Here is a 24,291-nt window from a genome sequence, read left to right on the forward strand (position 1 = left end):
TCACTTTTCTTTTACAACATGCAGTGCTTTGATGGCTCCTGCAGTATGACATAATGCTATAGCTTTACGTCATACTGTGATTTGACAGTCTATCAAGCCAAACCACGGGGATGGCTTGATAGGCATTCTGCTAAGGCAGCCCTGGGGCCTTTCAGAAGGCTACCCCGATCTCACCGCGCATATGGGGGATTTAAATGCCGCTGTCAGAATTGACAGCAGGCCCAAGTGTCCTTTCAACCGGACGGACAGCTGACTTTACAACTTGGAGAAGATGTTCCAATTCCTGCCCACATCTTCTCACTCACAGTTCCTGTCATTCATGAGCCAGATCACTCAGGCCCCACCCTGAACCAAATAATGAAAATATCAGGGGTATGGGCGGAAGATAATCCACCAGGACTCGCTCAGAATATACCCCCAGTCGCAGTACAGCTAAAACCAGGGGCACAATCGGTGCCCATGAAGCAATAGTGTACGCCATCTGCTGCCTGCCATAGCATTGTACTGCATCTGGAGAAGTTTGCAAAGTATGTGCAGCATCCGAGGAGCAGGCCCTCAGCCGAGGAAACAGCGGGGTAGAGTCTTAACCTTGTCAAGGGGCAAGGCTACCGTCTCTCCCTAAGAGTAGCTCGGAACCTGACCTCTTACTACTAGGGGGAGATCACAGGGATAGTAACCAAGGTTACCTGTAATCTAACTTGTCACTCGTGATGCCAACGTTCCATGCTTTTTGGTGGATCCCACCGATGTCAATTCCGGGAAATAAAGTAGTCCACGCACAAGGTACACTTTTCTGAACAGGAACCAGTAACATTCAGTTCTGCTCGTTGACTTAAGTCTCTTTAGACAAACAACAATACAACAGACTTAACTAGTAAACACTGTGAGAACAGTGCTGGATCAGGGAGGACCCTCGGGCATTACTCAACCACAGTCCCAATGATCTGTCAGTTCTGTCTCTCCCGGCAACTCTCTCTCTGTCTCCTGCCAGTCACTTACATTTCTCTCGCTTATTCCTCTCTCCCTCTCCAGACTCATGCGGTTTCAACTCGTTTCTTTCAGTCCGGGTACATTCGCTATTTTCTAGAGATAGAAGCTAAGGGGAGTTCCTCTACAAGGCTAGGCCCAGGCGGGAACAACGGACCACCTCTCAGACTCTTCCATTTTCTAATCATCCGGTTCTCTTACTCAGGCAGACTGAGTCCTACATCGACTCGCTCTCTTTTTCTCTCTGGCCTGGACAACAGCAACAGCCGCAGCAGACTGACAGACTGAACATGACTGCCCAAACAGAAAGCTAGACAGGGGCAGCCTTACCACGCATCACATGACTATACTTTTATACCACACCAGACAAAATGATACACTTTCCAGACATTAACCCTTTCATGCCTGCAGCCTGTGTGCGCACCGACTTCACGGAGACACAGCGCCGGAACGAGGCCCCCGGTGAGTGTCAAACACAACTTCCCGGACTCCCCGTTCTCTCACCGCCGAGCCCCGTAATGTAGTTTATAAGGCTGACAGGTGGTGACCGCTTCCCTTTAACCCGACTGTGGGGGAAGATCAAGAAAGCCAGAATATTACCGCAGATCCATCCCGTTTAGAACGCTGCCGGCCCGTCATACCAGGAGACTTAGTGTAACTGTACTTTCTAGCAATCGGTGGGGATCTCAGCAGTTGTACCTCCAGCAATCCAAACTTTTGACATGTCCTTATGTAAGGTGACCAGATTTTTCCAGGGTCAAAGCGGGACAGGGGTGTGGTCAGGGGCGGGGCTTATCACAACGTATGATTTTACCTCCATCGTTATAAAATGTACAGGGCCGGTTCAAAAAAAGAGACAGGGAGCAAAGTCCGCAGCATTTCTGCCTCCAGAAAACAGAGTCTGTACCATTTTTGTGGATTTTGACTGGAAATCAGCTGGAGATACGCAGTGGCGCTCCCCCTCACCTCCTATGTAGGCTTCCCAACAATCCTCTCAGCACTGCTGCTAGTGGGTGGAAGTGTGTGTGCAGCAGCGCCTCCTGCCCTCTGCTCTAGCGGAACTGCTATCAGTATGTGCATCAGGCTGCGGCACTGCAGAGTGATTACCGGGCAGGGAGCTGCGGCACCTCGCCCAGTAATCACTTTAACCCCTTCAGTGGCAGGTTTTCTACCCCCCTGTCAGACCCACCAGGGCAGGTTTTTTAAATGGTCTAATCATTTAATATTAACTAATTTTCCAGTCGCGTTCCATGAGGCATGCGTTTTTCATTTCTCCACTGACACGGCCGTATGAGGGCTTGTTTTTTGCGGGACAAGTTTTTCTTTTTGAGGGCATCATTTTTGGGTATATATAATGTATTGCATAACTTTTGTAAAAAATTTGTGGGGAGATTGGGGGAAAAAAAGAAATTCTGCCATTTGTTTTTTAGATTTCATTTTTACAGGGTTCAGCGTGCAGAATAAATAGTGTGATAACGTTATTCTCCGAGTCACATGATTCCGGCGATACCGAGTTTATACAGGTGTTTTATGTTTTGCTATTCCAAGAGCCGTATTAATTATTTTTTTCCATTGCCAGAGCCCCAGAAGGCCGTGTTTATTGCGGGATGAACTCCAGTCTTCATTTATCTAATTTTTAGGAACACGTAACATTTTGATCGCTTTTTATTCCATTTTTTTTCTAGGGGCAAGATTAACAAAATCTGTAATTCTGGCATGTTTTTTAATTTTTATTTTTCACTGCATTCTCTGAGCAGTATAAATAATGTATTAGAGTAATTCTACAGGCCGGTACGATTATGCCAATACCAATTGTAATCGTGTTTTGCTTTTTCGCGACTTTTTCACAGTTTAAAAAAAAAAAAAAAAAAAAAAAAAAGAAAAGTAATAAAAGTTTAAATCGCCTCCTTTTGCCATATCTATAATAAAAAAAATCTAAATCATAAAAGAAAAATATATATTTGGTATCGCCGCGTCCGTAAAAGTCCGATCTATCAAAGTAGTGCATTATTTACCCCACATGGTGAACGTAGTCCGAAAAAACAATTCAGAGCGCCACAAATGCACTTTTCCATTCACCCTGTCTCCCAGAAAAAATGCAATAAAAAGTGATCAAAAAGTCGTATGTATTCTGAATTAGTACTGTCGGAAACTACAGAATATCCCACAAAAATGAGCCCTCGCTGAACTATGTCGACGGAAAAATAAAAAAGTTATTGCGCGCAGAAAATGCAACAGAAAATTGTAAAAAATTAAATGTCTTTGAAAAACAATACAAGTTTGGTATCGCAGTAATCGTACTGACCCTTAGAATAAAGTTATCAGGTCATTTTTGTTGCAGTTTGTGCCCCGTGGAAACAAGACGCACTAAAAGATGGCGGAATGTCATTTTTTTTTTTCATTTTACTCCACATAGAATTTTGTAAAGGTTTTTCAGTACATTATATGGTACTTTAAATAAATAAAGGAGTTATGATTTTTTAAACGGAGGGACAGCCAAGCACCAGCTCTCCCTGCCACAGAGACCTTCGGCTGTCTTCTGACAAGCTGATGGTCTCTATAGCAACCTGTAAACCAAGCAGTGCAGGACTTTGAAAATAGAAGCAGGAGATTGCCGGAAGATCGGCAATATCTTCCTGCTTCTGTTTTTCAAAGTCCTGCACTGTTCTGTGTGGGCCTGTGCAGGCAGAGCACACTGCCACAGCTTATGGCAATGTGCTCTGCAGCTCCCTTAGTGAAACATAGCCCGGAAATCTTCCGGTCTATATCGCTAAGGGCAGTGGATGGTGACTAGACGTCACCAGAGAGCGGGACAAATGATCCCGAAAGTGGGACAAATGCCTGTCCCACTGGGGTCCTGGTGGAAGTCAGGACACAGGGTCCCAAAGCGGGACTGTCCCGCCTAAATCAGGATATATGGTCACCTTACCTTATGGTATGTTAAAAGTTTTTAGAAAGCTCAGTTACACGTTAACCTTTACTATTATCTAAGTATTTTCGATATTAGGGCAGTAAATATATTACTAATCAGAATGTCAGTAAATAGAACCCATTCTGTGAATTACCCGTAATCTGGTGCCTGATAATCCAGAGATTCTGATAATCCGGCCCTTGTTTCCAGCACAGAACCAGAAGACGGAGCATTATGTGACAGCAGCAGATTATGTATGAGCATTTCATCTTCCTTCAGCTTCTCTGCCAGAAAGTTTTATAAAGTTTTTTGCCAGTTCAGTAACTCAGAACATCTGATAATCCGGCATCAGAGCCTGTTAATGTCGGACTAAGGAAATGTAATTCTATGTATTACTTTAATCTTCAGCAGTTTGGGTTTTAGGTTAATTTCCGCTTGTTTCTTGCTTACTATTGTTATAATGACCCAATCACATGAAATGCGCCTTATTTTTTCCCCAGTTAGCATTATTTTGGTCTCTCTCTCTCTCTCTCTCTCTCTCTCTCTCTCTAAGATGAAGCAATAAGTGTTAGTTTTTACTAAGCCTGCCTACCCAATATATAAACCCATGTATACAATATAATAGCCATTCAGAGATTTGGGATCATATTGTCCCTCTAAGTGAGTGACGACACAGGAATAAATCCATTTCCTACGTGACCCGGGTGTTTTGGTAGATGTTGTTACATCACTTTCATAGGCTTTCCAAGGTGAAGGTTTTACATGGTGGGTCGCCAGGTCTTTCCCTAACCCTTCCCATTTATCTGGGCTTGGGACCGGCGTATATGGCTGACTCCTACATGGTTGGGTTATAATTATTGTAGTGCTGCGCGATTCTGCCTCAGACGTATATGCTTATTTTCTGGGCAGAGTTAGGCACTTTCAGCTGGGTGGTTATGGTCATGATTACCACAATGGCTATCGGGCCGCTATCTTATCACCTCTAGAATAAGACCTATCATAGCTGCGCTCTGCTTGTCATGCAGGGCATCGTAGTGTAAGATGCCCCCATTAGCCCCCTCCTTCTGAGGGGCAAATATCGTGCTGCTAGACTCCATGTCTGAACAGACACATGGCTTTCCGGTGTCTGGCATCTTTTTTTTTGCACACGCAGCGGTTATGTAACTTCATTGCCTCTTCTAGGCTAAGAACAGCACTACTGCCCGGCTCTAGATCTGACATGTTTAGGCAATGATTGTCATCGCAGGGGCTCCATTCCCCTTATTCACACAGCAGGAATAAGTAGAACTGGTGGCCTCTAGATACACCATGTGGACAAATTGGGCGCTGCATGTTTTTCAGAAAAAGTGCTTTATTATTCTCTGTAGTAACGTGTCGGCCCTCCTTTTTGTTGGTATTACAGCGGCCGCATGTCGAGGCATACTTCCCACAAGGTCTCTGTAAGACTGGGCAGGAATAGCCGCCATTCTTCGTACGAGGCTGTGAGAAGAGATTGCTGTGAGGATGGGCGTGGGCGGCAGTGTCGCACCCGTCGCTCCAGTTCGTCCCACAAGTGCTCGATCGGATGAATGAATGGTTATTACAACATAAGCAGCTTTTTATTTTACCCATGCCCTTCCCAGCATGCCGTTCGGCAAACTCAGTATTTGCATATTTACTGATTTTCCGCAGTGTCCAAATACTTTTAGCCCATATGGTGTATTATGTGTGATGATTGCAGCATCAATCACTCACATTACTACTATTTTCTGCCCTGGAGGTTGACTGTCACATTGCACCCCTACACAAAGCTGTAACTCTACTACACTCTGGCTTGGTATCTACGGGAAGATTAACGGTCTTCCTACTACGTTCTACATGGCGCCCCTCTACAATCCCAGGAGCTTCAAGTTGCATCATCATTTTCCATAAATTATCTAGTTTTCGGCAATACTTCAAGTATCTACCTTTTACTTTCCATGGATGGAACAATTCCGGATTGTTAACGGGCTGCAGCAGCCTATGACGTCCTGTAAGTAGTCTAGTATAGCTTGTAATCATTACATCAGCGAGAGGACTCGGACCGGTCCGCGGGGGAGGGGCATGAGCTGGTTTATGACTTGTAAGCATGAGGAACACAAATATAAAATAAACCTTTAAGTCAGACAACCCCTTTAATCTGCGTTACAAATTCCCTTTGGAGCCTCCATCAAAGATTCCATCAATTCTACTGTAAACAATGCAGCGTTATTACCACTGGTAACATGAAGAGTAATGGCTACTATGTCCATCATGTGACACATCGGGCCGTCCGTCATGGTTGGTTTTCTGTTCCTATGATGGCACAGAGGAGGATAAATGTTTAGCTCAGATGTAACCCTGGCCTTGTGCTGTGCTGATAATGTATTCATATATTTAGGTTCCTGGTTTCACCCAAGAACATCAAGACCCCCCCCCCTCCCCCCACCGGCTGGCAGGATGCCGATTGTCTAACTGGCAGACACAAATGGGATATGCAAAATCTCTGGGCTGTAAATGGGGCCAGAATCGTGCGGCAGCATCTTATTACATGCCGATGTGTCCCGCATTACATGTCCACCAGTGTAAATATAAAATGCTGATGACTTATTTTCACTCTCGTTTCTTTGCCACGTTTTCTCTTTAAAGGGGTTTTATTTTATTTCCATTAACCCCTTAATGACGGCCCCATTGGGAAACTACTTCCTGGCCGGCTGGGCTTTATTCCTAGAGGGCGTAGTTTTATGCATCCTCTAGGAATGACAGCCCTGCAGGCTCAGGACGTGATAGCTCCATGCTGCCGGTTACCGGAGGTAGCCGACAGCATGAAGCTGTCATCCGTGGAGCTGTTATCCTCGGACCCCACCCCCGGTAACGCGATCGCCGGTATCCACCGGATACCGGCGATCGCGTTAAAGTCTATGAAAAGTTCAAAACAATTAAGATTTCAGCTCCCCTTACGGATCGGATCCGTAAGGGGAGCTGAGAGTACTCACCCCCGGTCCTCCGCAGCGTCCAGCATCCTCACTGTTCTCCCCGGCCCCGCCACCGGCGCCAGACGCATTACGTCACGCGCATGCGCAGAGAGCCGGGAGGCCCGGGAAATTTAAAAACTCCCTGCTCCCGGCTGGAATGAGTAGCCGAGAGCAGGCAGCTGTCACCGGATAGCAGTGATCATGTAAAAGTAAAAAAAGTGTAAAAAAAAAAAAAGATAAAAAGTTTGTTTCATTTCCCCTCATGGATCATATCCATGAGGGGAGATGAAATTAGGTACCTTAAGCCCCCAGATTTATCTGCGGACCTTGCCCAGCTTCTGCGCACGCGTCTGTCGCCAAAATGGCGGACGCAGGCACAAAAGCCGCAGATTGTAGCCAAGAGCCTGGAGATTTCATGGGGTGCCATGGTACGCTTTTTCCAGTCAACTGATCGACGTTATCCAATGGATAACGGCGTTCACGTAAAAGTAAAAAAAAGCTCAATTTTCACCTCCCGTCACAGATCGGATCTGTGAGGGTAGGTGAAATTACTTAAATAAGGCCACCGGCGAGGTTCCCTGATGGGATCCTTATCCGAGGACCTTCCCCCAGTTTTGGCGCATGCGCCCGTCGCCAAAATGGGGGACGCAAGCGCAGAAGTTGGGGAGGGCAAGAGGAAATTTAAAATCTCCTTGCTCCTGGCTACTAAAGGTAGCCAAGAGCTTAGAGATGTCACGGGGGGCCGCGGTGAGTGATCTTCGGTCACGTGATCACTATTATCCAATGGATAATGGCGATCACGTAAAAGTCAAAAGACAGTTAAAGTTTGACGCTCCGTTCAGTTTGGGCCCTGTTGTGCATCCAGACAGAAGATTAGGGCCACAATGGGTATGTTTCTGAACACGGGATAAATGGGGGTATACATTTTGGGGTGAACGTCTTTATTCCTATGTATGCTGTACAAAAAAGACTATTTTTAAAATGACATAATTGCCAAAAAAAACAAAAATCGTAATTTTTTCCTTCTGCTTTGCTTCAATTCATTTAAAAACGGTGAAGTCAAAATACGCAGTACACCTCTAGATGAATGCGTTAAGGGGTCTAGTTTTTAAAATGGGGTCATTTGTGGGGGTCCTCTCACGGGGTCTACAAGTGGACAATGGAGCCTAAAACGCCTTCAAGCAAAATGTCTGTTCTGAAAACCACCCGCTGCTCCTTCCAGTTTGGGCCCTGTTGTGCATACGGACAGAAGATTAGGGCCACAATGGGTATGTTTCTGAACACGGGACAAACGTGGGTATCCATTTTTGGGTGAAAGCCTCCATTCATATGTCTGCTGTCCAAAAAAACCTGTTTTTAAAATCACATAATTGATAAAAAAAACTAAATCGTAATTTTTTCCTTCTGCTTTGGTTTGATTCATTCAAAAACTGTTGGGTCAAAATACGCAGTACACCCCTAGATTAATGCGCTAAGAGGTCTAGTTTCCAAAATGAGGTCATTTGTGGGGGTCCTCCGCGTTTTGGCCGCTCGAGGGGTCTACAAGTGAGCAATGGGGCCTAAAACGCTTTCAAGCAAAATGTCTGATCTGAAAGCCACCGGCTGCTCCTTTCGGTTTTGGCCCCGTTGTGCATATGAACAGAAGATTAGGGCCACAATGGGTATGTTTCTGAACACAGGACAAACGGGGGTATCCATTTTGAGGTGTAAATCCTCGTTTTCATGTGCACTATAGAAAAAAATTCTGTGTTAAAAATTACGTAATTGCAAAAATATTAAATTTTATTTTTTCTACTCTAAATTGCATTAATTCCTGAAAAGAAATTGTGGGGTCAAAATACTCCTGACCCCCCTCAGTGAATACACTAAGGGGTGTAGTTTTTAAAATGGGGTCATTTGTGGGGTTATCTTTAATTCTGACACCTATGAGCCTTTGCAATCTTGGCTTGGTGCCGGAAAATAAAGTGTTCCTCAAAATGTTGATAATTAATGTTAAATTTGTACGTCTCCTAAATGGTTAAAAAAAAAACGAAAGTTTTTCAAACATGCAATCAGAATAAAGTGAACAGATGGAAATATATATCTGAGCAAAAATTTATACAGTATGTTTGCACATATTTGAGATATTACAGTTGAAAATGTGAAAAAATGACATTTTTTCAAAAATTTCCCATTTTTGGCGTTTTTAATAAATATACACAAATTCTATGGGTCTATTTTACCACCTAAATAAAGTACAACATATGGCGAAAAAACAATGTCAGAATCACATGAATATGCAAAGCCTTTACGGAGTTATGATATGTTAAGTGACACATGTCAGATTTCCAAAATTTGGCTCCGTCACTAAGGCGTAAACAAGCGTCGTCACTAAGGGGTTAATGCCCTGTAGAGTAAAAGCATCCTACAATACAGCATTACACATAAAAAACGGGATTCTGCTAACCTTTTTATTCCTTATCTTCTCCTTGTAAAGCTGACCTGCAGAATATTTCAAAGATGGCGCCGCCGAGGTAGTTCCCATGATGCACTGCTCCCTCTCCTCCTCAGTGTGTGCGCTCCCGATGACACCCGTCACATGAATGGAAGACCGGCGTCATTATGAGAGACGCACGCTGTGATGGGGAGAGCGATATCGGGCTGTGAGTGATGGCCTGATATAGCTCCCTCCGTGCGAGTCCCCACTGCTTTCAATGGAGCCGGCAGCGCACCAGCCCCATTCAAAGAGAGATGAAGGAATCTCCTGCTACAGCTGTCACAGCAGAAGCAGGAGATCGCGATCCTCTCCCATTGAAAGTAATTAAAAGTGAAAGTAACACCATCTGCTCTCACACAGTGCCCCCCCCATGGTGCACCTACTTAGTGCCCCAACATGGTGCACCCACAGTTCCCCCCAGACAGTGCACCCACTGTGCCACCACATAATATATTGCCCCTACATAGTGCTCCCACAGTGCCCCCACATAGTGCCCACACATAACATAGTGCTCCCACACTGTCCTCACATAGTGCCCCCCAGATAATGTCTCCAAATAATACACCTACATAGTGCCCACACATAGTGCTCCGACAGTGCCCCCGCATAACATAGTGCCCCTACACAGTGCACCCCCATGGGGCACCTACATAGTGCCCCCACATGATACTCCCACAGTGCCCCCCAAGTGACCCCACATAACACAGTGCCCCTACATGGTGCTCCCACAGTCCCCCAAATAGTGCTCCTACATAGTGCTCTCACATAGTGCCCCCTCATGGTACTCCCACAATGCCCTCCCCCAGTGACCCCACATAACACTGTGCTCCCACATAACAACGTGCCCCCACATGGTACTCCCACGGTGCCCCCTCAGTTCCCCCACATAACATAGTGCTCCCACATAACACAGTTCCTCCACATGTTGCTCGCACATTCCCTTACATAGTGCTCCCACATAGTGCACCTACATAGTGCTCCCACATAACACAGTGATCCCACATAATATAGTGTCCCCACATGGTGCTCCCACAGTGCCACCATATAACATAGTGCCCAACACAGTGCCCCCACATGGTGCTCTCACAGTGCCACCATATAACATAGTGCCCAACACAGTGCCCCCACATAGTGCCCCACACACTGCCCCCACATAGTGCCCACACACACTGCCCCCACATAACATAGTGCGCCCCCACATAACATAGTGCACCCCCACATAACATAGTGCCGCCACAGTGCCTCCTGAGTGCCCGCACATAGGGCCCACACACACTGCCCCCACATAGTGCTCCCATATGGTACTCCCACAGTACACCCCCCCCCCCCCCCCAGTGACCCCAGATAACATAGTACACCTACATAACACAGTGCCCCCACATAACATAATGCCCACACATGGTGCTACCACAGTGCTCCCATATAACATAGTGCCCCACATAGCACGGTGCTCTGACATAGTGCCCCCACATAACATAGTGGTCCCACGTAACATAGTGCCCCCACAATAGTAGCCACAGCAGTAATCGTGCCCCCACAACAGTAGCCCCAGCAGCATCAGTGCCCCAACAATTATAGCTGCACCAGCAATAGGGCCCCCACAATAGTAGCCACAGCAGCATCAGTGCCGCAACAATATAATAGCCACAGCAGTGATAGTGCTCCCACAATTACAGCCACAGCATTAATAGTACCTCCACAATAGTAGCCTCAGCAGCATCAGTGCCCCAACAATTATAGCTACAGCAGTAATAGTGCCCCCACAATAGTAGCCACAGCAGTAATACTACCCTCACAATAGTAGCTACAGCAGTAATAGTGCCCCCACAATTATAGTCACAGCAGAAATAGTGACCCCCAGTAATTACCCCAGCAGTGGTAGTAAACCTCAATAATTGCCCCAGCAGTGATAAATATTGAGGGTCACTATCACTGCTGGGGCAATTGTTGGGAATCACTATCACTGCTGGGGCAGTTACCCTTAACAATTGCCGCAGCAGAAATAGTGCCCCCATTAGCTATGATACAGACGAGAAAGATCTTTGGGGAATTCTCCTAAAGAAGATGGAGACTGAAGTTCCAGTTTGGTGGGGTGCAGGTCGGAGCAAATAAATGCCCCAGCTTGGCAAGGGTGACACCAATGTGCAGACTCTCCTCCAGCTCCATATGGGGCCACAGCTCCTCATTGAGGCAGGGCTCCATCCAGCTGCAGGGAAACCATGGGGGGAGCGGGTGGGGGGCACTCCTGCAGGTAAGTATATAACTTTTGTATGGCTCATATTCAATGCTCAAAGTATGTTACAAAGTGCATTGTAAGGCCCATACGGACAACCCCTTTAATTCATGAATTCTTGGTGAATCTCTTCTCTTATCTCTGCTGTAAACTCTTTATTTTCAGTAGATTTCTATTAAATTTCTTTTTAAAAGAAAGGAATAACAGAGGAATTTACTGCAAGTAACAACCCAGTGCTTTATATGTAACCACAATGTAGGCCCTAAATATACAGCAGAAAGAATCTACTGTGTTTTCCCAAAAATCAAACCTACTCTGAAAATAAGCCCTACCCGGATTTTTCAGGAAAGCTTGAAATATAAGCCCTACCATGAAAATAAGCCCTAGTTGCATTACATTTAAAAAAATTTAAATACAAAATTGAATACTGACCTAGCAGGATCGATCCAGGTCCTCCTGCTGCTGCCTGGAGCTCCGCTGTGCGTCCTGTAGTTCTCGTTCACACACAGAAGATCACTTCTTAGTTATGGGATTCATAAATCCCACCTCAAGGAAGCGATGGTTCATATTGGTTCTCAAGCACTGCTCAGCCAATCCATGCAGCGCTCGATGAACTAATGCGATGGCTGTGATTGGTTCATCGACTGCTGCTCAGCCAATAAACGCAGCGCTCGATGAACCAATCACATTGGCCAATAAATGCCACGGCTTAGCGTGTTATAGGTCCAGAGAGCAGCAGGAGGGACCTGGGCCTATCAAGTATAATAAGACATCCCCCAAAAATAAGAGCCAGTGCTTGTTTTGTGACAAAAATTAATATACGACAGGGTCTTATTTTCAGGGAAACGTGGTATCATTATGACATCTGTCCATTAACAGGTTAATAGTGATCTTGTGCCGTGCAGCCCCGCCCTGTAGTCAACAGAAAAAAACTTGCTCATAGGTCTATGTGCATCAGGAAGTAATAGTTTTGTTTCTCTCTTCCTCTGTCAGCCATGGCGTCTGCTGCTGTGAGAGACGAGCTGCTCTGCTCCATCTGTCTGAGCACTTATACAGATCCTGTAATGCTGAGATGTGGACACAACTTCTGCCGGGTCTGTATTCTTCAGGTGCTGGATACACAGGACGAGGCTGGAGTTTATTCCTGTCCTGAATGCAGAGAGGAGTCTCAGGAGCGGCCGGCACTGATGAGGAACTTGGCTCTGCGTAACATCATGGAGAACTTCCTGATTACTCCTCCGACACAGACGGAAGCCGGGATCTTCTGCACTTACTGTGTGGACTCTCCTGTACCGGCTGCTAAATCCTGTCTGCACTGTGAAGCTTCTCTGTGCGAGAAACACCTGAGAGTTCACAGCAAGTCAGCAGAACACGTCTTATGTGAGCCCAGCGCCAACCTGGGCAGCAGGAAATGTTCTGTCCATAAGGAACTTTTAAAGTACTTCTGTACTAAGGACGCCATCTGTATCTGTGTGTCCTGCAGTTTGGCCGGAGAACATCGGGGTCATCGGGTGGAGATGCTGGATGAGGCCTCTGAGAAGAAGAAGGAGAGACTGAGAAATGTTCTCCAGCAACTGACCACAAGGAGGGAGGAGACTGAGGAAAGAGTCCGGAGTCTGGAGGAGCGCAGGAAGAAAGCTCAAGAAAAAGCATCTGGAGAAGCGGAGAGAGTCACTGCCCTGTGTAGAGACATCAAGAGACGGCTGGACGATCTGGAGAAGAGGGTCCTGAGCGAGATCTCCAGGCAGGAGAAGGAAGAGTCACTCTCACTCTCTGCTGTGATGAAGAAGCTGGAAATACAGAAGGACGAGCTGTCCAGGAAGATGAGACACATGGAGGAGCTGTGTAACATGACTGATCCACTGACTGTCTTACAGGAACCAGACACCGGGGACTCGTGTGATCTTCAGGACACGCGGGGACATGATGGAGGTGATGGGGACACGGGGGGACATGATGGAGGTGATGGGGACACGGGGGGACATGATGGAGGTGATGGGGACACAGGGGGACATGATAAACCGCTGCAAGATGTAGATGGTCTGGATGTGGCTGTGATCTCAGACACGTTACACACATTATGTGACATAGTAACAGATATAAGGAGGGGGATCTATGTGGAGGGTCCTGCAGACATATTACTGGATGTAAACACTGCTGGTAATAATATCCATATATCAGACGACCAGAAAACTGCAACCAGCACACTACAGAACCAGAACCGTCCAGAAACAGCAGAGAGATTCCAGTATAATCAGGTGATGAGTAGGAGGGGATTCTCCTCAGGACGACATTACTGGGATGTGGATATCAGTAGATCAGGGGAGTGGATGGTGGGGATGTGTTACCCCAGTATAGACAGAAGGGGAGATCAGTCATACATTGGAGATAATAACAAGTCCTGGTGTTTGAGGAGGTGTAATAAGGAGTACTCAGTGATACATGACAGGAAAGAGATCTGGTTACCTCACAGTATATCCAGTAATAGATTTAGGATCTGTCTGGATTATGGGGCCGGGCGGTTGTCCTTTTATGAGCTGTGTGACCCCATCAGACACTTACACACCTTCACTGCCGCCTTCTCCGAGCCGCTTCATGCTGCATTATGGGTATTTGATGGTTCAATAACAATATTGGGAGAAGCAACAACTGGGAGAAACCATAATAGAAACTGACCAGAGACAGGACTGAAAGACAAACTGATTGGTAGATCAGACAGCCAATGGGATGAATGAGGTGGGGCTGCAGGTGATTATAACCAAAGCCAGGCCCACTTGACCATTTTCCCGGAGTAGCGGACTGCGTATCCCTGCGTATTGTCATGTTCTTACACGGTTATGCCTGCACATGTACACGTTTTTTACTCACGCTGTCCTGCGCCGGCTGGCTGGTTTCTTCTTTTTTTCACTTTCCTTCTCCTGTCTCCTGGCAACATAAAACCGCCATACATATGTGATGTAATTGTGTAAGCGCTGTGTTGTGAACGCACCCATAGAGAACAATAGGGCTGTTATGCGCATTATATGCGGTAAAATAGAACATGCTGCGCTCTTTATTACGCACATAACATACGCAATAAAATATAGGCAAGCGTGAGCGGAACAGTGAAAGCAATGTCCTTTCATTGACACCTTTTGCGCGTATTATATGCGTGCGCTGTTAGTGCGATGGAATGCTACAGCTATATTCTTGTGCTCCGAATCCAACGGGGTTCAGTTCGAGCTGCTTGAAGGATCATAGACTCGGTCACACAACATTCTGCGTAATCAACTGATTCTCCCTTTATTAGAAAAAAATAGAAATATTTATACGTTTTTTTAGACTCAGACATTGAAAACGAGCCGAACAACAGCCCTTATTTATAGAGAGCGAAGGGCAGGATGGCGCAGGAGAGACCATTGGGACTTCTCTCACAGTACATTGTGTGTGTTATACCCAATGCACATATGTTGGCGCCCGGCCTATCTGACCGCTGTCCTTATGACTAGATCACATGTGGGGGATCCGCTGTGATTGTATTCTGGGTGTGATCCCTGTGTCTCCTTATGGATAATCCTCCGTGTGTCATTGCTGTTTATCCCAATGATGTCTGATCTACTACATCACATGAACCAGCAGTCCCATTTTACCAGGATTGTCCCCCAAAAGAGAGCGCTAAGTGGGTGAAGTCCATGAAAATCTGCATAAAGGTGGCATCCTGATATGTTTGTGGGGTTCCCGGGTAGATCAGGTCGGGTTTAGGACTGGGTTCACACGGGACTGAAATCTCGCGGAATGACCGCACGGAAATACTGCGAGATTTCTGCGAGAGAAATGCAGCTTCAAACCCATGGCCTTTCGTCGCGGGTTTAGGAGCGGCTTCACCGCCTGCATTCCGCTGCGGCCATCTCTCCCCATAGAGAGGAGAGAATCCACTGCGGAAGCGGGGAAATAATTGATATGCCACGTCTTTGAGTTCCGTGTGGCTTGTCAATCTCAGTGCGGCTCGGTCGCAGCGTATGGATGAGATTTTTGTAAATCTCCTGCACTTTGCTGGCTAATCCCAGGATTAAAGTCGCAGGCGGAATTTCTCTGCAGAAAGTCTGCACGGAAATTTTGCGGCAATTCCGCCCCGTGTGAACGCAGCCTAAGTGTTGTGAATGACGCTTCATTAGGGTTAATTCAAATAACGTTCCACATACACGGAGATCGCTGTGCGCAGCTCGTCCCTGGAGCCGTCCTACGGATGAGCGTGTGTAGAGCGCCGGACACTTCCTGTGTAGCACCCGGCCCTGGGATCTTGTCTTATGGACACATCAGATGTATTTGTTATGGTGACATTCTACCCAAAGGGGAACGCTGAAGTCAGGCGGATGATTTACCGCAGTCTTACTGCTTATCACATGTAGCGTCTTGTGACTGTGGACCCCGATCCCTACTGAATTACATCATCCCAGATGTCTGCAGCCACTTTTATAGGGACCCGTCACCAGCTGTCAGCTCCGTAAACTACATTATTGGGCTCAAAGGTGAGAGAACGGGGAGTCCGGGGAGCGGTGTACAATACTGACCGGGTGCCCCGCTCCAGCGCTGCGTCCCCGCGCACACATAGTGTGACTTTACAGCCGACTCCGTGCTCACGCTCTCCCAGAGAGATGAATGGAAGAACATGCGCAGAGCGGGCTGAAAAGAGTTACGGCTGACACCCACTGGCTCTTTCTTTTTAACGCTGTGATATCGCTGCGTTTTTTTCAATGGGACAGAAGCGCAAACTTGCGATTTTAACATTAGAAAGTTCCATTGAAAAAAATGTAGCGATATCGCAGCACTAAAACCCCACTAGTGGTAGAAGCCCTGAGGGCGCTTTCACACGACAGTTTTTATGTTCAGTTTTTTGTGAGCCACAACAAGGAGCGGGTCCAAAATATGGAAGGACGGCACCTTTCCCCATTATACTGGCTCTCCACTCCGGGTTTTGGCTCACAAAAAGCTGAACATAAAATCTGTCATGTGATCGCGCCTTACTGTGTGCGCACCGACTTCACGGAGACACAGCGCCGGAACGAGGCGCCCGGTGAGTGTCAAACACAACCTTCCGGACTCCCCGTTCTCTCACCTTGGAGCCCCGTAATGTAGTTTATAAGGCTGACAGGTGGTGACTGGTTCCCTTTAACCCGACTGTGGGGGAAGATCAAGAAAGCCAGAATATTACCGCAGATCCATCCCGTTTAGAACGCTGCCGGCCCGTCATACCAGGAGACTTAGTGTAACTGTATTTTCTAGCGATCGGTGGGGATCTCAGCAGTTGTATCTCCAGCAATCCAAACTTTTGACATGTCCTTATGTAAGGTGACCAGATTTTTCCAGGGTCAAAGCGGGACAGGGGTGTGGCCAGGGGCGGGGCTTATCACAACGTATGATTTTACCTCCATCGTTATAAAATGTACACGGCCGGTTCAAAAAAAGAGACAGGGAGCAAAGTCCGCAGCATTTCTGTGTGGATTTTGACTGGAAATCAGACGCGTATCCGTAGCTGATGTCACACTATTTGTGACTCCCCCTCACGTCCTCCGAAGGCTTCCCACTCTCAGCGCTCCCTGGCTTCCGGTTCCCAGCGGACCTGTGGTGCCGCACCTGACCAGGCGGCCAGGAATCGGAAGCTAGGGAGCGCTGACAGTGGGAAGCCTACGTAGGAGGTGAGGGGGAGTGCCGCTGCGTATCTCCAGCTTGTTTCTGGTCAAAATCTGTACCAATGGTACAGACTCTGGCCTCGGTCAGAAAGGCATTTTTTCGCGCAATTTGCGAATCACATAATGGATGCGCATCCGCAAATCTCATGACCGGGGCCGACAATTCGCTGAAAAATCTGCACCTCGCAGAGTTTTCAGCGAAACGGGCCCAATCAAAGGAGCGCTGTCCGCTGTTCGCCCATTGAATTCAATGGAGCCAGCAATATAGCTGGCTCCATTGAAAGCAATGGGCTGCCGGCGAGCGCGGGATGAATTTTTGGGAAGGGCTTAAAAATATAAGCCCTTCCCTGAAAACCATCCTGAAATGTATAAAAATAAAAAAAACGTATACTCACCTTTTTTCTGCAGCCGGAGTTCAGCCACGGCCGGCCGGCAGTTCTCCTGAACTGCTCTGTGTAGTATTCAGCAGGCGGGGATTTAAAATCCCCGCCTGCTGAATGGGCTGCCTCTGATTGGTCACAGCCCTCACCAATCAGAGGCAGCTCTCACTCACCCATTCATGAATGGGTGAGTGAGTGCTGCCTCTGATTGGCTGAGCGCAGGGACCAATCAGGGGCAGCTCTCAGCTGTCATTCAATAGCTGAGAGCTGCCTCTAATTGGCCTCTGCGCTCAGCCAATCAGAGGCAGCACTCACTCACCCATTTACTATTACCTAAATATTTTTTGATATTAGGGCAATAAATATATTACTAATCAGAATGTCAGTGAATAGAACCCATTCTGTGAATTACCCGTAATCTGGTGTCTGATAATCCAGAGATTCTGATAATCCGGCCCTTGTTTCCAGCACAGAACCAGAAGACGGAGCATTATGTGACAGCAGCAGATTATGTATGAGCATTTCATCTTCCTTCAGCTTCTCTGCCAGAAAGTTTTATAAAGTTTTTTGCCAGTTCAGTAACTCAGAACATCTGATAATCCGGCATCAGAGCCTGTTAATGTCAGACTAAGGAAATGTAATTCTATGTATTACTTTAATCTTCAGCAGTTTGGGTTTTAGGTTAATTTCCGCTTGTTTCTTGCTTACTATTGTTATAATGACCCAATCACATGAAATGCGCCTTGTTTTTTCCCCACTTTGCATTATTTTGGGGTCACCAGATCTGTGTAGGTAACTGCTGGGCATTGTAAGGGTTAATAAAGATGTATCTGCATATAACTGATGGTCGCCGGTGTCTTTTCTTTAGTTTTTACCTCCCTGTCACATTTAGTATTTCCTTCTTCCCCCGCTCTGACTTTATATGGTGGTCCGGTGACCCCCCAGCCTTGCTGAGGCATCTTGAGTTCATTGATGGATGTTCATGCAGTTCTCCACCCACGAATGGCGCCCCACTGAGCATGTTTTGGTAAACACATAGGGGGGTATTTACAGAAGCTTTTACACCACAATTATGGCATAAGGCCTCCTTCACACAGGCGGGTTTGCATCGCGGAATGCGGAGTGGGATTCCAGCCCATAGCATGCTATGGCAATCCGCGATTTCCTGCCCATGAGTGGAAATTGATTTTCTACTCACGGTTGAAAAAAATTGTAGCATGCGGCAATTTTGTGCGGGATACGCACGTTTGGCTTCCGTTGAAGGCAATGCAAGCGGTCTGTCCCGCGGCACTAAAACAGTGAGCCCTGCAGAAGTATCAAGGGATACGCTTCACTGCAGAGCTCTGGCAGCTTCTGCCCATGTGTGACGGAGCGCCACCCGGCACAACCGCAGTGCTGTACAGAAGCCACCGGACAAGAATGCAGGGGTCACCAGCCGGGTGCCGGTCAAACTCCGCTGGGAAAAATCTGTGTGAAGGTGGCCTAAATAAATGTAAATTTTTGTGCAAGTCATAGAAATTTGTGACTTCTAAGCTTTTTTTTTTTCACAAAAAGTGGGTGAGGCCTCATCATCCATGTAGTATATTATATAGTTGTAATGATGGATGATGAGCATGTAGTTTATAATATAGTAGTAATGGTCTTGTGTGGCAGCTGCGCCAGCCTCATTCAAAGCAATGGGAGAGCCTAGCTATCTTCTGCTAGAGCTGTGACAGCTGTAGCAGGAGATTCCTTCACCTCCCCGGTATGTCCCCTGATCACTGGACACTGTGACAATGATGTGACAATGATGTGACAACAGTGTCACAGTGTCCAGTGATGAGGGGACATGCCGGGGAGATGAAGGAATCTCCTTCTACAGCTGTCACAGCTCTAGCAGAAGATAGCAATCTTTTATCATTACTTCAATGGGAGAGCATTGCTATCACCTGCTAGAGCTGTGACAGCTGTAGCAGGAGATTCCTTCATCTCCCCGGCATGTCCCCTCATCACTGGACACTGCTGTCACATCATTGTCACAGTGTCCAGAGAGGTGGGGAGATGCTGGGAAGATGAAGGAATCTCCTGCTACAGCTGTCACAGCAGTAGCAGGATATCGCGATCCTCTCCCATTGAAAGTACTTAAATATGAAAGTATCACCACATGCTCTCACACAGTGCCCCCCCCATGGTGCACCTACTTAGTGCCCCAACATGGTGCACCCACAGTTCCCCCATACATTGCACTCACAGTGCCACCACATAGTGCGCACACACATTGCCCACACATGGCATATTGCCCCCACATAGTGCTCTCACAGTGCCCTCATATAGTGCCCCCATATAACATAGTGCTCACACACAGTGCCCCCCATGGTGCCCCCACGTAGTGCCCACACATAACATAGTACTCCCACACTGTCCTCACATAGTGCTCCCACATAGTGCCCCCAAATAATACACCTACATAGTGCCCACACATAGTGCTCCCACAGTGCCCCCGCATAACATAGTGCACCTACACAGTGCCCCCCCATGGGCATCTACATAGTGCCCCCACAAGATACTCCCACAGTGCCCCCAACTGACCCCACATAACACAGTGCCCCAAATAGTGCTCCTACATAGTGCTCTCACATAGTGCCCCCTCATGGTACTCCCACAATGCCCTCCCCCAGTGACTCCCCATAACATTGTGCTCCCACATAACAACATGCCCCCACATGGTACTCCCACAGTGCCCCCTCAGTTCCCCCACATAACATAGTGCTCCCACATAACACAGTTCCTCTACATGGTGCTCCCACATTCCCTAACATTGTGCTCCCATATAGTGCACCTACATAGTGCTTCCACATACTGCCCCCTCCAGTGACCCCACATAACATAGTGATCCCACATAACACAGTGACCCCACATAATATAGTTTCCCCACATGGTGCTCCCACAGTGCCGCCATATAACATAGTGCCCCCACATGGTGCTCTAACAGTGCCCACATAGTGCTCACACACACTGCCCCCACATAACATGGTGCTCCCACTTGCTGCCCCCACAGTGCGACCACACATAACATAGTGCACCCCCATATAACATAGTGCCGCCACAGTGCCTCCTGAGTGCGCGAACATAGTGCCCACACAGACTGCTCCCACATGGCACTCCCACAGTGACAGCACATAACATAGTACACCCACATAACACAGTGCCTCCACATAACATAATGCCCACACATGGTGCTACCACAGTGCGCCCCCACATAACATAGTACTCCCACGTAACATAGTGCCCCCACAATAGTAGCCACAGCAGTAATCGTGCCCCCACAATAGTAGCCCCAGCAGCACCAGTGCCCCAACAATTATAGCCACAGCAGTAATAGTGCCCCAACAATTATAGCCGCACCAGCAATAGTGCCCCCACAATAGTAGCCCCAGCAGTATCAGTGCCCCAACAATTATAACCACAGCAGTAATAGTGCCACAGCAGTGATAGTGCCCCCCACAATTATAGTCACAGCAGAAATAGTGACCCCCAGTAATTGCCCCAGCAGTGGTAGAAACCCTCAATAATTGCCCCAGCAGTAATAAATATTGGGGGTCACTATCACTGCTGGGGCAACTATTGTGAATCACTATCACTGCTGGGGCAGTTATTGGGAATCACTATCACTGCTGGGGCAGTTACCCTTAACAATTGCCGCAGCAGAAATAGTGCCCCCATTAGCTATGATACAGACGAGAAAGATGTTTGGCGAATTCTCTTAAAGAAGATGGACACTGACGTTCCAGTTTGGTCGGGTTCAGGTCGGACTCTGTGCAGCCGCTTCAATCGTGGAACATCCATATCCTCAAACCAACATAAAACAACGTTGGATTTGTGACAAGATTTTCCTCAGTGGTCCTCGTACAATCTCTGGGGCAAAGAAATGCCCCAGCTTGGCAAGGGTGACACCGTTGTGCAGACTCTCCTCCAGCTCCGTATGGGGCCACATCTCCTCATTGAGGCAGGACTCCATCCAGCTGCAGGGAAACCAGGAGTCACCATGATTACACAAGAGAACAGAGGAGACTCCAACCATCATCCATAGTCGCATCTTCCTCACTGCATCTTTTGACAAAGTGGGGTCTCCTAGGAGGGGACCTCCAAAAGAAGTGCTTGTATAGAAAATTGAAAATATCTACATATATATATTTTACACTTCCTCCTTATAAGGAGCGCGGGACTACTAGTTTTTTTCTGTCCCAGCAGTACTAGTAACCCCCAATAGTTGCCTCAGTGGTATTAGGGACACCAGCCGCCACCCTTGACACTGCCCCCTGTAGTGATAGTGACACCCCTCCCACCCACGACAAGTACACTGACAGCACCCTACTTCACGGCGCGACAAGTACAATGACAGCACCCCCCATCCCTCCCCACCCCTTGACAATTACGCTAGCACCCCCCACCTTGCAACTCCCGGTTAAGTACACTGACAGCACCCACCAACAAGTACACTTACAGTACCCCCAACCCCCCCCCCCAGCTCCACAAGTGCCATGACAGCCCCCCCGACAAGTACACTAACAGCCCCCCTACCCTCTGACAAGTACACTAATAGCCCCCCTGACAAGTACACTAACAGCTCCCCTACCCTCTGACAAGTACACTAATAGCCCCCCTGACAAGTACACTAATAGCTCCCCTTCCTGACAAGTACACTGACAGCACCCCCCATGGTGCGACAAGTACATTAGCAGCACTCCCATTCACCCCCCACAAGTACAGTAACAGCAGCCCCCATCCACAAGTACTCTGACCTGACAGCACTCCCAACTCACCCGACAAGTTCACTCCCAGCACCCCTTCCCTCCCCCCCCCCCCGTCATGACAGGTACACTGACAGACCCCCCTTCCCAACAAGTACATTGACAGCACCCTCCCACACTGTGCTATAAGTACACTGACAGCACCCCAGCCGCCCACAGGTGCGACAAGTACTTTGACAGCACTCCCCCCCTGACAAGTACACTGTCAGCACACCTTCCCCCCTCCCTCCAAGTAACAGTTACCATCTGCTGCTTGATAGTCCCCACGGCAAAGCACGATCACGGCCTGACAGCAGCTACTGTGCATTTGCAATCTGTACCGGGCTTGTCCACAGGCTTAGGGACGATGAGATCATCAACATGGGGGGGGGGGGGGGGGCACTCCTGTAGGTAAGTATATAACTTTTGTATGGCTCATATTCAATGCACAAAGTATATTACAGAGTGCATTGTAAGGCCCACACAGAAGTGCATACACGCACTTGTCACGACGGGACAACCCCTTTAACCCTTTGCAATCCACTGTCTGACGTCTGAAGACATTCTGATTGAAGGCTGTACAGCTCCGATGTCAGAAGACGTCCAGCAGGGTATTCTTACTGTATATTATGGCCGCTCTGTTGTTGGGAGCCTATTCAGCATGTCACATACCGCAGTACTGTCTCTAGCCAGCAGATGGCGGCATTGTATAATGGCAGAAAGAGAAAGCCCCCTAGGAAACCCTGAATCCAAAATTGGATTGCAAAGGGTTAATTCATAAACTTCTTAGATGTCTGATTTCTTCATGAATTTGGATCTTGGTGAATCTCTTCTCTTATCTCTGCTGTAAATTCTTTATTTTCAGTAGATTTCTATTGAATTTCTTTCTAAAGAGAGGAATAACAGAGGGAATTTACTGCAAGTAACAACCCAACGCTTTATATGTGACCACAATGTAGGCCCTAAATATACAGCAGAAAGAATCTACCCTGTTTTCCCGAAAATAAGACTTACCCTGAAAATAAGCCCTACCCAGATTTTTTTGGGAAGGCTTAAAATATAAGCCCTACCCTGAAAATAAGCCCTAGCTGCATTACATTAAAAAAAATTGAATACTTACCTAGTAGGATTGATCCAGGTCCTCCTGCTGCCGCCTGGAGCTCCACCGTGCGTCCTGCAGTTCTCGTTCACACATAGAAGATCACTTTTTGGTTATGGGATTCATAAATCCCACCCCCAGGAAGCGATGGCTCCTATTGGTTCTTAAGCACTGATCAGCCAATCCATGCAGCGCTCGATGAACTAATGCGATGGTTGTGATTGGTTCATCGATTGCTGCTCAGCCAATGAACGCAGCGCTCGATGAACCAATCACAGCCATCGCGTTGTGGAGGCGGGATTTATAAATTGGCCAATCAATGCCACGGCTCAGCGTGTCGTAGGTCCAGAGAGCAGCGGGAGGAACCTGGACTGAGCCTGGTAGGTAAGTATAATAAGACATCCCCCAAAAATAAGACTCAGTGCCTGTTTTGTGACAAAAATTAATATAATACAGGGTCTTATTTTCAGGGAAACATGGTATCATTATGACAACTGTCTATTAACAGATTAATAGCGACTGATCTTGTGCCATTTAGCCCCGCCCTGTAGTCAACAGAAGAAAGCTTGCTAATAGGTCTATGAGGGTCAGGAAGTAGTAGTTTTGTTTCTCTCTTCCTCTGTCAGCCATCACAAAATATAGATCCGCGCCACCACACAGAAATCCGAAATATGGGGGATTTTTACTCACCTGGTGCAAAGCGGGATCCCATGTGTGAAGAAGGAACCCGCTTGCACCAATGATCCCCGTTAGCCTGTAGAACTATAGGTGTTTCTTCATGCAAGGTCCCCAATG

The 24,291-nt window shown here is 47.4% G+C and overlaps 1 pseudogene; it reads left to right on the forward strand.

The window, feature by feature from the left end:
• The first annotated feature begins 12,574 nt into the window (after positions 1-12,574).
• LOC136611043 (E3 ubiquitin/ISG15 ligase TRIM25-like) lies at positions 12,575-18,468 on the forward strand (annotated as a pseudogene).
• The last annotated feature ends 5,823 nt before the right edge of the window (positions 18,469-24,291 follow it).

Source organism: Eleutherodactylus coqui, chromosome 2, assembly GCF_035609145.1.
Source record: "Eleutherodactylus coqui strain aEleCoq1 chromosome 2, aEleCoq1.hap1, whole genome shotgun sequence".
Lineage (NCBI taxonomy): Eukaryota > Metazoa > Chordata > Amphibia > Anura > Eleutherodactylidae > Eleutherodactylus > Eleutherodactylus coqui.